At 38.8% G+C, this 17376-nt stretch overlaps 1 protein-coding gene across 3 annotated transcripts in view; it reads left to right on the top strand.

Moving 5' to 3' along the window:
* Positions 1 to 17376, top strand: part of unc-13-4A (BAI1 associated protein 3) — a 56919-nt gene that overhangs the window by 15479 nt on the left and 24064 nt on the right. For 2 of the 3 annotated variants that reach the window (XM_036815666.3, XM_036815665.3), the window contains exon 3: positions 4808 to 4953. The exons of the other annotated variant lie outside the window; for it this stretch is intronic. The gene's annotated coding sequence lies outside the window, so the exon portion shown is untranslated. The remainder of the gene's footprint in view (positions 1 to 4807; positions 4954 to 17376) is intronic. 3 annotated transcript variants of the gene reach the window in all.

Genomic DNA, 17376 nt, shown 5'->3' with positions numbered 1-17376 from the left:
AGTATGAGCTTTTACGATCTTTGTTATGCGCTTGGGAGAATCGTGTTTACACCAAAATGGCCTTAAAGTTTTGGAGGAAACGTACGAGGTAGTAAAACTTTAAATTTTTTGAAATTGTCTTTTTTAATTGCCTTGTAATTTGACCGAGAGAAGGAGTAAAACGTAGTAGACAAAAGTTATTCAGCTGCTTTAAGTAAATAAATAAATGGTTAGCAACCATGACTGTATTTATCAAAAATACCAGGCTATCATTCATGTTTTCCTTTTTAAATTTATATATTACTGGTGCTTCGTTAAGGGTATTACAATTCACTTCATCATCCGCTAGCGAATTTCTTTCTATAATATATCAATTGGCTGTTGTATTTCTTTGGCCTAGGCAATGCATCAAAATGTTCCTTTCCTTTCGCCACTTTTTTTTGTGTATCTGCTGTGTCGAAATCTGATTGAGTTATTGAGCTAAAATTTCCCAGAGCTTTCAGTCATTGTTGTTGCTCGCAATTGTGCACATCACAATCGTAATAATAATCGTATATTTTTATGCGGCAGATAGAAGACCCGAGTCCATAAAAAGCCAACACTGGATTAGGTTTTATTCGCAGCAGAAAGGCTTTAATGCGATTTGTGCACATTAATCATACGCCATGATGCACAGTATACGTACCAAAAGAAACCAATAACAAGGATTTATACTAATATTTATTTCTGGGGGATGTTGGGAAAACTTATGACGGTCATTTGAGATAGAGAAAGTGTGGCAGACAATGAAATCGAATTTCATTAAATTAGCAGTTGGAGCAGCGACCAGAACAAGGACACGACTCTTATTGGATGCTCGTCGAATCAATGACCGAAACAACAACGGGAGCCATTAACAAAAACAAATACGAAATACGAACTTTTCTGGAGGTAAAAACAATCGATAGGGGGCGAATGAACAACAAGAAGAATAGCTTTCCCAGAGGGCGATTCATTGACAATTTGCCAGGTTGGACTCTGAAGTTTTTGGCACCTGATTGGGGAGTTCCAGTGAGACATGTGTGGTAGGACCTTTCATCTCCCTGGCTTTATTGTTTGCAATTTGTTTTTAGCTGCCTGAACAGAAGTTTTCTTTTATGGCTGAGACACTCCCCCCTTTTTTATTCGCCCAGCCCAGGGGCTAAAAATATCCGAGACGTGCCGCTCTATTTATAGCCCCCAGCATATAGCGTCTATAACACTTGGTGGCAACAACAACTAATGCTGTTTGCCATAACCGAGAAATCGTGGATGAATCCCATTGACATTTAAGCTGCCACAAATTGCTTTTCTGCGGCACCAACTCCTTGGCTCTTTGGCCACACCTCATCCATGTTTTTTGGGCCTGGTCATGTGTTCCTTTATTTTCAAGCGCATTTACATAACGAAAAATGAAATTTTCAAGTTATAACAAATTGAATTTTCCGAAAGCGTAGCAAACTGCAAAACAAAAACGAAAGGGAAAACCTTCTAAAGAGGATAACCAACAAAGGTAGGCTCACGAAGATGCTTTAAATATTGACATATGCCATAGGCCCACAAGAGCAAAAGTAAAACAGGTGGAAGGCAAAATGTCTAAAGGGATTTACCAAGGATTTTATGGGCCATATCCAAGAAGTTGACAGCCTAATACAATTATTGGCTAGTTTTGTTAAAGGAATATCAGGTCTTCAACTTAAACTCTTTATCAGATGAGTATTCTGACTTAAATGTATTCCAGACACAAATTTTATTGTCAAAATGTTGTCAATATATTAGTTCTAGCAGGAAAGATAACATATTTTACTGAAACAAATAAACCTTCTAAATAAAATTTGTTTGATTTCACGAAATAAAATACAAAAGACTTTGATTTAAACTCTCTAAAATTGTATCCCCTTACAAAAGGCGTTAATTTAATATATAAAAGAAAAGAAAATTACTGACATCCCAATCAAGTAAAGAATAAATATACAAAGTAAATAAAAATACGTATATCCCTATAAAATGTAGAATAAATGTGTAAAGTAATCTTATATCTTTTCCTAAATTCAAACAGAAAAGAACCAGATCTTAAAAACTACTCCCATGGCTGTGTAATTTCAATCTGTTCTGCAGTTCAATGATTCCTCAATCGTCTGTAGTCTGGAGTCCCGAACCAGTTCCAATCGGATGCACTCCGCATCCTTGCGTCCTTGTATCCTTGTAGACCAATCAGTCACCCATCTACGTGTTCAGCTCAACATGTTGAGGAGGCGACTTGACATCGCATTCGCGGCACATTGTGTTGTCTTTTGATCGGAAAATGCCATTTCTTTCCCGGCTGTTCGACAGCCTCAACTTTCTGGGCGCAAGGTCCATGTTTTCTTTTTTTGTATTTATGCGTTGATGTTTTACGTGCCCGAAATGCCAAGAACTCTTCTATCCTGGCCATTCAAAATGTATGTGCGAATGTTTGCCTTCCGTATGTGCGATGATTGTACGTGTAAAGTTTATATTGTGTAAATGCTGGCTGGGAAAGTCGGAAAAGTGAAAAGGCAGCGGTGCGAGGTAACTCGGTTAGATGTTGCCAAAAAATGTATGTATGACCCTGGAAAAAGGGTTAGCATGGCAAATGAATTTATGTGGTTTTTTTTTGCTGTTTCCTCTTCTGTTTTTTTTTTTGGCTTGGGTTACATTCATATTTGTATTCGATTCCATTCGTCAAATGCAGAAAGTGAATTTAGTGTTGGTTGGCTTCTTTTTCCCATTTTCCGATTTCCGATTTCCGTTTTCGGTTCTCCGGTTTCGCAACGTTTTCGGTGTTATTAAAGCATGGCAAAATATTGACGCGACCATTAACAAAAGCTTTTAGTGCAAATACAGCTGGCAGTGGCACATGGCCATCGGCGATGGCGATGGCGATGGCATCGGCAAAAAGGCAGCCCCGTAAAAGGATGGTCATCACTTTGACAGTCGTGTCGTTTTGGAGCGTGGCTGCGTTGCACATTTTCATTTGCATTGTTGCCACACTTGATGGCCCAAAAGGCCCCCAGGATGGGGAGAAATGGTCAATGGGCTATCTATTTTAACTGCCCTGCAGGTTGGCTGTCCTGCAGAGCTTCTTTGGCCGTTCCACATTCGTTTTGGCATGTGCAATTGCCTGACGCAACAGCAACATCCACAGCAGCAGCAGCAACAGCAACATCTACACCAGCAACATCCACATCCACAACAGCAACATCATCCCAGGGAACAACAGCAACTCACATTGTTGACGTGCATTTGTGTTTTGTGCCATGCCGGCACTGCCTGTGGCTTTGATTTGACTTTCAGTTGCCAATTCAAAACGCTTCTCGCCAAGGACAAAAGCAGCTTTAAGTCCGAACTCTGACAGTATTGTGATGCGGATATTAAAAGGACATCCAGACAGCTTAGCCTGGCCATAAATATTTACACAGCAAGCTCTATTTAATGCTTGATTTGATTTGGGAAAGTCAATTAAATAACAGACTTATATGGGTCATCGGGAAATTAAAATTTCTTAAGCGAATTGCTTGCTTTAAAGTGGCAAAATGCATACAAACACTAATTAATTTAAGGAAAGATACATTTTGAACAGAAAACTAAATGCATTTTGACTGGTCGAATTGTCTTTCAGGCTTTAAAGAACGAAAATATTATTTTGATTATGATAAGTATGAGTACCTTAATTTTTGAAGATTTTGTTTAATATCAGTAATAGCTAATTCTTTATTTATTCTTTTGTATATTTTATTCCGATTTAAAATCCTTTTTTTCACCAATCTGTATATGTATAGTTAAAGATATTAATATTTATTGAAGTTTTAATGCCCAATGCCAATTCAGAATGAATATGAAAACATTTATTTAGCCTGCACTTCCATCTATAACAATTTGTAGATTGAATGTCCATTTATTTGATTATATTTTCTCGGAGATTTAATATTGATTCGAAATTGATGATTTAATATTTACCAATTGTTTTAAAGTGCTATGCTGAAAGCATAATAGAATTGAATAAATCGCAATTGTCTGGGAATTTCGTTGAGTATTCGCACAATTTCCCGCATTGAAATCCAGTGCCTTCAGTCAAACGGCCAATCATCGAATCACCGAATTCCAATCTCGCCAATCCCAGAATAAGATCCTATCACACCACCACCCTTTCCACTTCTCAGGGCAATCAAACATGGATTTTGGGAGCCCTTAAAGGAGCACCCTCAATCTAAAACAGGCAAACACAATTAATGGGATAAAAAACGAACTCGAACCGGAGAGTCGCGCACTCTAATTTACTTTATTTTTGGACACGAATAGCGGACCGGTCTAAGTGCGTGGTCTCAGCGAGCGGAAACGGATACTCATGCAACCTAAAGCGGAAATGTTACGGCGACGACAACGAATGAGAGGGTGTTTGTGTGTGTGAGGGTGAGTGTGAGTGTGTTAGTGCCGGGCAAAAAAGGACCAAAATAACACCCACGAAAGCGGATCCACAGACAGGGTCGAGTCGTGTCGAGCTGAGCATTTCTAGCATTAAATTTATGTACATGTCATTGGGGGCGTATACGTAACGTGCCTTAAGGGCATCACGGTATTTTTGGCCGGCATTTTGCTGTGCGACCATAAAGTGTTGCGAATTCCTTACCTGTGTATCTCGGCACAATTTGATGGCTGGGCTTAAAAAAATATTTGCTACCGCGCCGCGCCTTAAATCCACACAAATTAAGCCCTAAATTAGAAAGCCATCACTTGAAGTAATTGCCGGGCCGATTTTTATGCTTTATTTTGTTGGCTTTTATCTTTGCAGTCGCAGCATTAGAGGACGTGCCCGGCATGCCAACATGATGTAGTAGACGAGAAGTCCTCAGCAAGGACAGCTCAACGAGACTCAGACTCAGGCTGTTGCTCTGGTGATGCCCCATTTCTATTGCCATCGACTTGTTTGCGCCTCCGGTAGGTGTTTAAAATTTCATTTTTATCCCTACATTTTTGTTTACCATTTAATGTGTTTCCTTGTTTTTTCTTTTGCTTGGTCCCTGGAAAACCCAAAACACTGCCCACATGAAACTTTAATTTATTTTTGCATAATTTTTGCAGGTGTGTGTATGGGTTGGAAAAATGTTTATTAAACACCCGCAGGAATCTGTCTGTTCTGCTGCTAAATGTTTTTGTTTTAAATTGAGGTAGCAACCGCCGCTGGGTTGCGATGGTCTGGTCCCCGAGATTCCGAGTCCCGAATCCCTGTCCGCTGGGATGTGAGTGTGGGATGGGATGTGACTGTGGGATGACAGTGACACCAATTATGCATAATTTTGATGGCAGACCCGGGATGAAAACTGCCAGCCAACAATAACAACTTTATTAATCATGCATAACGCTAGCCTAGGCAGATAATAAACGGCAGAATAGTCGTTATTATAATGATTGCTGGCAATGGACAGGAAAATGGGGAGTCCGATGGAATTATCTCATTAGAAGGGAGAAATTAAAGGATCAACATTAATTCATCGAAAATTTAGTTTACTCTTTCCTACTAAATGGCAGTACTGTTTTTGATGATTCAACACTGGATGAAATGTAAATAAAACTACATTAGAATTTTCATACATTAAACTCATACTTATATTTGCAATGGTAATCATTTTAGTTCTCATATTCTAACCTTAAGTTTTCTTCAATTTCAAAACTACTTCCCACATTAAAAAAAACTCCAATGTAAAAAAATAAAACAACAGCTAATTTGGTCTTAAAAATATATTTAAATTTTATAGTTGTGTAAGGAAAATTTAAGTTAATTTTGATCAAGAAAGGTTTTAAAAAACATTGGTACTCGTATAGAGCCTTTAAAACCATCATCCTAAAATCGCTTTAGATGTTTTATTTTGGTCATTTAATGTTTTCTAACCTACGTCATTAAAACAACACCTAAACTTCGGTTGCTCTATGGGCTTTTGCGTTGTGTTTATTATTATTTCCAACCGCCACGCCCACAAACAGACCATAACATGCACCACAAGAACGCCCCCAAGTGGCACATCATCCCTCATACTATCCAGTATGATAATATATATTTTTTCAGCTCGGTCTGACCGCAGTTTTAATGCCTTTTTCATTGTCTTTTCATCGTCATGGCCATTGTCGGGCCCATGTCGCTGGTCACGCCCCCGGTGGTTGGGCCCCTTTGCATACTTGGAACTAGGGGAGTTGGGTATCTGGGGGTGTCTCAGAGTTCCAGGGACTACTCTACTCCACCGGAGACTGAGTGGCTCAGGCAAATTGACGTCATGTCATCAATCAATCTTGCTGCAGAGCTGCGAACCGCACGCCAACGCATCATCACAGTTTGCCTTTTCCTTTCTCATACTTTCTTCTACTTTCCCCTACTTTTCCCTGACAAGCTGTGAATTTTTTATTTTTCCGCCTCACACTCTCTCAGCTAAATCCAAGTTTAGTCGGGCAATTTCAATTTACTTTTGAATTCTTGTTTTCACTTGGAGAATTTTCATTATGCAATGCTCTTTGGGATGGATGGCTTTTAACTGCAGGCCGCCAGTGCGGTTTGATTTATGTTTTTTTAATGAGCCCCCGCTGCTGCTTAGCTATTGTGTCTGACCAAGCGTGAAAACGAGGCAAACTCTAGACCTTCAAGTGGTCTCTTTCAGCGAGGATAGTGGGCAAAAGGGTTCAAGGCCATAGCATTGACCTTTACACCACAATAAATATTCAAAGAGCATCCTGTGCGAGTAACAAAAATAAGAAATGAGAAATAGCAAACGGAATGGCGTCGGGGTGCTGTTAAATTTTAATTGCGTCGCAGGACACGGCCCTCATGGCGTATACGTAATGCATGTGACCAGGAGAAATTTTCGCTGCTAATTTGCCATTTAACAGGGTCCCCTTTTTACTCCACCCCCTCTCAGTGTGTTTGTGTGTGTTTTGTTGGGCTGTTTTATTGCTCGGTTATTTTAATTAAAAACTTTGCTCAGCTGACAGTAGCAATTGCTGTCTCCCCCGTGCCTCTTAACCCATTTTGTCGGCCTGCCTGCCTCAGCATCTTAACTTTCCACCGGCTTCACCCGAAGTTTCCTGCGCATTTTGGCCGCCTCGAGGAGCGTGTGGCATCCAGACAACAATGCTGTCGGCACAAGAGCTACTTTGTGCCAGTATCCCCTTTGTCTTGGCCTTGTTTCCACCCACGTTTTATCCTCTTTTGCTATTTTTACGCCGCTAAGCCGCCATTAAAGCCATATGCAAAATATGGCCACGTTAAGATGTGCAAATGTCGGGTATGGGATGGTATGGTAAGGCTTGGGTGGCACAATCTTGTGCCTTTTTTTATTTGCTCACTGCTCTTATGTCACCTTGTTGATGATGTTGGCGACATTCGAAAAACAAAAGCGCAAAGCGGCGTTCCTAATCCCGCTTAACGTTCTGTTGACGTCGCCGTGGCAACCGAATGCCATCAGGCATTTCGTCACATAAAAATACATGGCCAATATATATACGGAATACAGAATAATGAAAAATGTATATGAGGTCGGGAAAATAAATCATAAAAAGATGGGGAATGAAATGCAGATTACTTGTGAACGAACCAAGCCCAGCTTTAAGTGGAATTTCGCAGCCAATCGGCTAATGGTTTGTCGCAGAAATGGTCAAGGGAATTACACTTGAATCGAATTTCATCTATATTAATTAATTTAAATACAAATAGATGATCCCTTTTTAAAATAATATAAAGTTTGCTTTAGTTGCATCATAGTATATTTAAACGAACTTTAAGCTAGTAACCCAAGTTGTTATATTACAAAATCTGTAGTTCTTAGTTAAAGAATACAACATTAAACTTTATAATATACGACAACTGACAACAAAACGCAATACCATACAAAAAATTATAAAAGCCATTCATAAGTTCTTGTATATGTACGCAAATTGCATTAAAAAGTTTGCTAGGTGTAATTAATTAATTTAAAGAGTTTCCCACACGAAAATGTAAAATAAACATTGTTTTGAAACCAGTTTCCAACTTAAAACAAGCTGGAATTTTCCCAGGCGGAATGGACCCGACCTTAACGAAAATTCCGCTCTGTTTGCGAAAAATACCATCCTGTACTTTGGCGGAGCAACTGGCCCCAACACGTTTTAATTACGGAGCATTTAAGCAAACAAAAGCGTGAATATGCAGTACAAAAATACATTTTCATTGCCCCATACAACGTGTGCATTGCGCATACGCCGCGTTCGCCGGCGAAGTCCGTAAATAAGCTGCGGCGCCCTTAATTGCAGACTTTGTAATGGGGGGTGAGAAAGCAGGGGGTTGTAATACAAAGCGCAATGAAAGCAAACAATAAACCCGGTCGGCATAAAGGCCAATGGAGAAAAAATACAGAAAAGAACAGAAGCTGAAAAGCAATTTTTATGATGGTCCTTGCTAACCCAGTAAAAATGAACTTAAAGCCGGGCCAACGAGTTGGAAACATTGAACGTCTGGCAGAACCATAACCCATCTTCGTCGCATCCCCACAGTCTGTCATCTACCCCTTCGATACCCATCCCCAAACGCCATCCCCCGAAAGGATGTTGTGCATTGAGCCGTTTTGGATTTACTTGTAATTTGCAACAATGTTGAGCTCTGGAAGCTCAATCTGCTGGTGCTGTTGCAACGTCTTCGTTTGTTCGCTGGCCCCCTGCTTTTGTTGTTCGCTGTTTGACATGTCAAAGCCAAACAAAGCGCCCCCAGACACTCACATACGCATTATTATGGAGTACAGGGAATGGGGATCAGGATCCCCCTATCCAAGACATTAGCACTCCCCGTGGCTTTGATTGGCGTCAAAAAACGCATCAAACAACGGCAAGGCAAGGTGACTTTCAAGTTCAGCGAACACCGTTAAGATATAGGGATTCTTAAAACCAGGAGAGGGCGAAATTGTGGGGTCACAGGGTCACCAAACCCTTAACGACCTGTTATTTTAAAATACAATTAAACAGGATTACCGAAAATGTTTTAGTGGGTCGTAAAGCTGTAAACGTAAAAAAAACCAAATCAAAATTGAAAAAAGAACAATATAATGCTATTTTTGTTCAGGATTTATTCTATAACTACATCATATAAAATCGGTATCAAGGAAATATATTTTTTTAAACTTATAATAATTAAACAAGTACTCCAGTTTTCATAGAGAGCAAATTAATAAAACTGGAATAATATTATCAAATTGGTTAGATTTGAATTTAAATGAAATCAAAAATAATTTTAACAAACCCTACTTTTATTCATTTCTTTAAAATAGTGCTATTTAAGTCTCTTAGATTAGATGTCTAATTTTTAAAGTCTCAAGACTTGAACTTAAATTATAGAATTCTCCACCAGAAGATATGGGTATATTAATTATTTTTAAAATCATTAATAAAAGATTCCTTAAAAAAGTATTATTGAAGTAACTTTCATTTCTCAAAATTACTTACTCAATCTTCATCCTAAAATAAGAGAATTCTCATCTAGGAAAGATGGATTTAATAACACTGTGTTACAAACTTAGTGTAATCAAAGCCGAAAGCTGTTTAAAGTTGCATGGCCATTACTCCGCAGCATTCAGCCAATCTGTGCATTAATTAACAGCATAAGGAGTTTATCGAAAGTTTGTACTGAGTTTTTGGGCAAAACAAGTATCAAGAATAAGGCGTAATTGGGCCATCGATTTTGAATGAGCCAGGCATGCTTGGAATTTGTAATTAAGACGAACAAAGGCTGTGTGGTGGGGGTGATCGAGCGGCAGCCACTTTGAAATTGTTGCAATGTCAAAGGCGACAATTAAACGATGACTCGGCGAGTGTGTACAGTGTGTGTGATTCACCCACTTGGTGGTTTGGCCACGCTTCACAATTAGGCGGAATAGAACACACACATCCGCCCACACCAAGCACATTAATTATGCATGCGTATGTGTGAGACGCGCCTCCAATTTCCTGTGCGACATTCTTCATTGCCGAAAACATTTTTGCGCCACCGCAAATATAGTCCACGAACGGATCGAGTGTCCCTTGTGAGTATGGGCACAGAGAAAGAAATTCTAACAAATGATATTCATTTCCTAATTAGACAAACATTAAAAAAAAATTTGGTTTTTATAATGTTTTTTACATTTGCGCATTTCTTCATTGATGCTGTATACTGTTTTCTAATGTAATTATATTTATCTGTATCACAAAAGTTACACCGGTTTTGAGACTTGACATAAAAGTGTCAAAAAGTATGCAACAATATTTTTTAAATCGGTTGCTCTATGTATTAACTCAATGCATACTTTTGGACACCTTTATACATTTTTTAAAGCTCTAGTAATTTATGTTTTAAGAAAAGAACATTAAATATATGCGCAAAACTGTATACAATTTTTTAAAACACTCAATTAACTGTGTTTAAAATTTTAGCCTAAACCTTTTGAAACCTTAACCTCATCCTGAAGCAAACACTTAGTAATACATCAAGTATCAGTATTACTTATACTTTTTCTTGTGTGTAAATTGAGAGATGGCTTATTTGAGAGCTGCTCAAGACCTGCGTCTAATTAGGCAGGCTGGTTACGCCTCGCTAGGCATATGCGTAATTTGATAGTTTTAATTGGACATTCCATGGGCCCCAGAGATACAGGATGAAGCAGGATGGGTAATACCCACCCTTCATATGGAAATTTTGATTGGAATGCGAGTAATATTTAATTAGATCTCTGTTGGCACACAAAAACACCTTGCATTTAACTTTCTGCAAAGTTGTGAGCACTCAAGACTTGAGTCTAAGCTCTTATGTTGATTTTCTCCCTGGCTGGCTAATTAGCAGGATTCCCCCAAGGATTTAGCCCTGACATGGTAATTCTGCTGGCAACTTAATCAATGCGAATATCTTGCAGACGCCATAAGTGCAGCGTTTTTGAAGGCAGCCCCTGTAATTAATAGCCGCAAATCCAGAAAGTTAATTGAATTTCTGTTGCATTTGCGCAAATTGCCCATACGCCCTGTTGTGCCAGTGCGTGTGTGCATATGCGTGTGTGTTTGTGTTTTCTTGCCCTGTTTGAGCTTTAACAAATTAAGCAATTTACCAGACAGCTGCACAAGGCAGGTGACCCTTCTTGGGCGCATTTATCAAAGGCAACTTTTCCACCTTCTCGGGGCCCTCAGTTCGGCACTTTTGCATGCTCGGTGCCCATTACTCATGGCCCCTTGGCCCATTGTCCTGGGCAGCCATAGTTGTAGTTGTTCGCCCGACACATCTTGTAGTGGCCACACAAAAGGATCTCCGGTTTATTGCATTTGACAGAGAAATAGAGCCGAGTCCTTGCTTTTCGGCCCGGCAACATGCTGACTACAAATTGCCAAAGCAAACAAAGAACGGCCAACGGAATGGAGAGTGTGGAAAGCGATGCACATGCTGCACTTTTTTGTGATTTATGGTGATGATGATGATGATGATGCCAATACTGATGAAGCGGAAAAACGAGAAATCCCTGTGGGCGGACACAGAATCCCGTCCCCTGGTTTTGCGGTAGATGCAATTTTTTCGCATCATGTTTAACGCAATTCATGCTTATCGCATCAGCTTTCAATGTCTGCATTACTGGCACTCCCTTAGCAAAAAAAGGAAACTGAGCCACAGAGGATTTGTACCGTACAAAAACTATTGAGGAAAATTTTGTTAATAATCACGAACAGCGCGGTGAGTCTTACCAGGTTGTGAAGTTATAATAGTTGCAGAATCGGTTTCCATTAGCTCAAGTTATGGAATCTTGAAGTGTAGTTATGGGTTCCCATTCTGGAAGCCATTGGAATTGCGGAAAAATCGAAAATGGGTTAAAAATTTGACCGCCTTTGAAAATGAATTTTTAATGCAGATCATTAGGGAATTCCACCACAAACTCATAGAGGTATCCCACATCAAAATTGGATTCCAATAACTCAAGTTATGGAATCTAGAAGTGCAGTTTTGGGTTCCCGTTCTGGAAGCCATAGGATTTACGGAAAAATCGGACATGAAAATGGGTCAAAATTGTGACCCCCTTTAAAAAGAAATCTTTGAATGTAGATCACTAGGGAATTCCACCACAAACTCAAAGAGGTATCCCACATCAAAATCGGAATCCAATAACTTAAGTTATGGAATTTAGAAGTGCAGTTTTGGGTTCCCGTTCTGGAAGCCATAGGATTTACGGAAAAATCGGACATGAAAATGGGTCAAAATTGTGACCTCCTTTTAAAAGAAATCTTTGAATGTAGATCGCTAGGGAATTCCACCACAAACTCATAGAGGTATACCACATCAAAATCGGAATCCAATAACTCAAGTTATGGAATCTGGAAGTGCAGTTTTGGGTTCCCGTTCTGGGAGCCATAGGATTTACGGAAAAATCGGACATGAAAATGGGTCAAAATTGTGACCTCCTTTTAAAAGAAATCTTTGAATGTAGATCATTAGGGAATTTCACCGCAAACTCATAGAGGTATACCACATCAAAATCGGAATCCAATAACTCAAGTTATGGAATCTAGAAGTGCAGTTTTGGGTTCCCGTACAGGAAGCCATAGGATTTACGGAAAAATCGGACATGAAAATGGGTCAAAATTGTGACCCCCCTTTAACAGAAATCTTTGAATGTAGATCATTATGGAATTCCACCACAAACTCATAGAGGTATACCACATCAAAATCGGAATCCAATAACTCAAGTTATGGAATTTATAAGTGTATTTTTGGGTTCCCGTTCTGGAAGCCATAGGATTTACGGAAAAATCGGACATGAAAATGGGTCAAAATTGTAACCCCCTTTTAAAAGAAATCGTTAAATGTAGATCATTAGGGAATTCCACCACAAACTCATAGAGGTATCCCACATCAAAATCGGAATCGAATTACCCAAGTTATGGAATCTAGAAGTGCAGTTTTGGGGTCCGGTTCTGAAAGCCATAGGATTTACGGAAAAATCGGACATAAAAATGGGTCAAAATTGTGACCCCCTTTTAAAAGAAATCTTTGGATGTAGATCATTAGGGAATTCCACCAAAAACTCATAGAGGTATACCACATCACAATCGGAATCCAATAACTCAAGTTATGGAATCTAGAAGTGCAGCTTTGGGTTCCCGTTCTGGAAGTCATTACGGAATTACGGAAAAATCGAACATGAAAATGGGTTAAAAATGTGACCCCCTTTTAAAAGAAATGTTTGAACGTAGATCATTAGGGAATTCCACCACAAACTCATAGAGGTATACCACATCAAAATCGGAGTCTAATAAGTCATGTTATGGAATCTAGAAGTGCAGTTTTGGGTTCCAGTTCTGGAAGCCATAGGAATTACGGAAAAATCGAACATGAAAATGGGTTAAAAATGTGACCCCCTTCTAAAAAAAATGTTTGAACGTAGATCGTTAGGGAATTACACCACAAACTCATAGAGGTATCCCACATCAAAATCGGAATTCAATAACTCAAGTTATGGAATCTAGAAGTGCAATTTTGAGTTCCCGCTTTGGAAGCCATAGGATTTAAGGAAAAATCGGACATGAAAATGGGTCAAAATTGTGACCCCCTTTAAAAAGAAATCTTTGAACGTAGATCGTTAGGGAATTACACCACAAACTCAAAGAGGTATCCCACATCAAACTCGGAATCCAATAACTCAAGTTATGGAATCTATAAGTGCAGTTTTGGGTTCCCATTCTGAAAACCGTTGGTATTATTGAAAAATCGGAAATGAAAATGGGTTAAAAATTGTGTAATTGAATTTAAAACATTAGGGAATTCCACCAAAAACTCATAGAGGCTTCCCACGTCTAAATCGGGATCCAAACAAGCAAGTTAAATCTAGAAAAAAAGGTATTGTTCAAAAAATATACAATAATCCCTTAGAAACCACTTTTGAAAAGATATTTTTGTAGCACAGTGTGGTAGTTACTGGCACTTGTTACCGCTGCCACGGCCGTGATTATTACCATTATTGGTTGTTATTAACCTGACTGGTTGCCACAGTTGCTGGTGGCAATTAAATTATATTTGGTCACAATTGCTACATTGTTTGGCCCGTTTCGCTCCCTGAGTTTTCCTGGCAGCCCGTGCGTAAAGTAATTTATGTTTTTCCACGCCCACTCACACACACACAACGCCCAACTAAAAAGAAGACATTTGAATGCCGCACATTTGTTAAGCTCGGTTTTTTATGGGCCCAACCCCTGGCAATTTTTGCCTTTTGAGATGTCGAATCTGGAATATCTGCCGCAATGTAAACGAGTTCTTTCTCTGCTTTATTTTTATGCCGGTTTGCTGGCTTTTCTTTCGTTCCTTCATTTTTTGCAGATATTTAAAGCCACATATCATGTTGAGCCAGGAGTGAAAATAAATTTTATGCCAGAGCATGCGTTGCCGTTTGTTGTTGAGCAGCTGCTTTGTCATTTTCACGTACCATCGTGCACCCTAAAATCCCCATTTCCACCTCCAAAACATCACGAATTTCTGTTTCCACCACTTTTTGCAACACATTCATCTGCCAGTTGCCTGTGAAAAACTTGGCTTTTGCTAAAAAAAATGACATAAAGCGACATAATAATTTTGCCTTTGAAATTGCCTTACAATTGCTTTTTTTTTGTGTGTGCGCGAATTCCGTTCCCTTTGGGGTTTCTGCGTTTTTGTCCCAAGCTTATTTTTAGCCTTGTGGCTTTGTGATACTTTTCGTGGAAACATTAATATTTAAAACACCCTAAATTTATATTCTTCATCAAGATATTTTTGTTCAAAGAAACCTTATTAAGACTTATTTATCATTTTTCCTTGAAGGATTACAAGACTTAAAACTTTTGCTAGAGTATCTCAAATTCTTCTTGGCGATTGTTAAGATTTGTTTTTCAATTTTGCGCCTTCTATTTGGACTTCGCAACTTTTTTGCGTGCAACTTCCTACCGCAGAATTGTTTGCACAGGTGGGTGGGCACAAGAAATGCTTTTAAATTATGCATGGTAACCAAATCAGCTTATAAAATGTGCCTTAAATTGACTCGAATGTGGAACAGTCAGCTAGACCCTCGTCTCAGTTCATTTTGAAGCAGAAAAAACGATAATTACTGCAAGTTGATGAAGAGGCCGCTGTTGTGACAGCTCTTCGAAATATTCGGGAAGTCACATTAGTGCAATCCACATTTAATTTAGTTTTTCCCCCGCGAGCAGCGAAAACTTTTTCGAACAAGGGTTGCCCTCGGCACACACTCAAGCATACCACCCACGCAGAACACCCTACTCATTGGCCCACATGCCGTATGCGCAATCATTAATAAAAACTAAATAGATTGAAGCAACAGCGACGAGGAAATTGCTTGTGGCCTTCCTTTATGGCATACACTAGTACACTGGAAAAACCAGTAGGTGGTCGAAAAATAAAGATTTAGGCAATTTTTTTCATCTATGTAATTATTATATTTTTTTATAGATCCAAAGACTAGATGTAAACCTTTAAGAAATATTCTTACAAAATTAAATCGTTTTTAAGATGGTCTGAAAGTGATCAAAATTGGTCTAAACGTATGATTATTTAATTATTTAACTATCTACAAAATATTCAAATATTTACTAATTAATGTTTAAAAAAATCAGAAGTTTTCTTTTAAATAAAGCTGTTTACCACAATTTTTCTAATCGTAGAAAATAAAACACCCAGATTAAGTATTGTGCTTATACCGAACATTGTTTAAGAAAACACTTAACAACCCTCAAATGTAATAATAATTCCACTTTAGCAGGTTTCTTTGTGGTTTTTTCTAGGGAAGGGATAACTTATATCGGCAGTATAATGACTTCCTGTGTACGTAGTCCTCGTAGTAACTCACATATGGCACTTTCCGCTGCCCGCTGCTTGGCCAGCGACTAATTAATCTTAATTAAAGTCTAAGTTGGCTGCGTATTTATGCCCCTTTTCCAGCACATACACATATGTTCCCAAGGTGGTGGACAGCTGTTGCCGTTGTGGCACCGCTTCCATTTCATTTAATTGCAATACATTTGTCTGTCGCCTAATGGCAAATTTACGTGCACCATATAAATCAACTTTTGTGTGGGTTGATTTATTTTTAGCGTTTTCGAAAACAAAACACTAACCAAATAAAATGAACCACACATATCTACAACGAGATAACAGAAATGGTTTGCAAATTATTTTCGGAGTCCGCTAATTATGGCACCAGTAAGCAGGATAACATGCTAAAGCTAAACCGGACTAAAAAGAGAGGGGTATATTGGTTAGAAAGAGACAGGGAGAGAAAGAAAACCCATGCATGAATGCGCTGATTACGCCCACGAACGCAGTGGCTTACACATCGCAATCATTGCTGTTTTGGCCATTGTTTTTGCTGGATGCGAATTGTTTGCCAACTGTAGTTCCAGTTGCTATGACTGCTGGCCATTTAAGGCCATATCCTGGCACTGGTTCGGGCCCCGCATTGCCTTTATGGCATTTAAAGCCACTCAGCACAGCACATAATGCCGTTCATTGTTCCCGAGAGTACTTAACTACACTATCCTGCGTGTTACCAGCCACAATAATGTTCTGAATTTAATCAGTTTTATTCGTATGACGAAAGTGAACATGTTGACAATTGTCGAGTATTTCCTTTTGGGCGTGACTTATCAGATAGATACTGGAATGCTGAATGATAAATGGATAAAAATCTCTTTAAATGTGCAGGGCGTAATGAAACTTTTATGGTGGGCTTTATAGCACTTTTAAAAGTGCCATAACGCCTGCAGAATATAAATATTATTTTAATTAATGTTATTATCATAATATTAGTTAAAGAAGTTATGACCCTAGTTCTAAGGTATTTTAATTTCAATGTTTAAGTAACGTGATATTTGATCTTAGATTTAAAACCAAAATAATTCAATGGAAAAGGATTCACAAAATCATAATTTTTCTAACAAGTACTTTATTTGGCAAGAATCAAATCCTTTAATTCCCTACACTTTTCTGTCAAGTTTAATCTTCTTTTGCCCAAATCAAAATGACCCAAGAGCTTTTATCCGGCTACATTTCCATGGTGATTTTAGCGAACGAAAAGACGGACAGCTAAGCCCGTCACGTTTGAATGGCCAAAATGAAACCAGGACCAAAACTGAAGTTCAATTTGCAATTTGCCAGCCGATTTGCTCATCCATAAATGATTGCCAAAACCCGGGAAAGTAATTAGTTAACTGCTTTTCTGCTTGGTCCAGCGTTTATTTTTGCTCGTGCAATTATTATTATTAGTGTTTTTGGGCACAAACTATACAGAGCCTAATTTATGGGCCAGGAAAACTCGGTCAGGTAACCGTGGATGTGAGTTTGTGTGTGTTTTCCCC

The sequence above is a fragment of the Drosophila suzukii genome, chromosome 3 (assembly GCF_043229965.1).
Source record: "Drosophila suzukii chromosome 3, CBGP_Dsuzu_IsoJpt1.0, whole genome shotgun sequence".
Lineage (NCBI taxonomy): Eukaryota > Metazoa > Arthropoda > Insecta > Diptera > Drosophilidae > Drosophila > Drosophila suzukii.
This window is presented reverse-complemented; position numbering and strand designations above follow the sequence as displayed.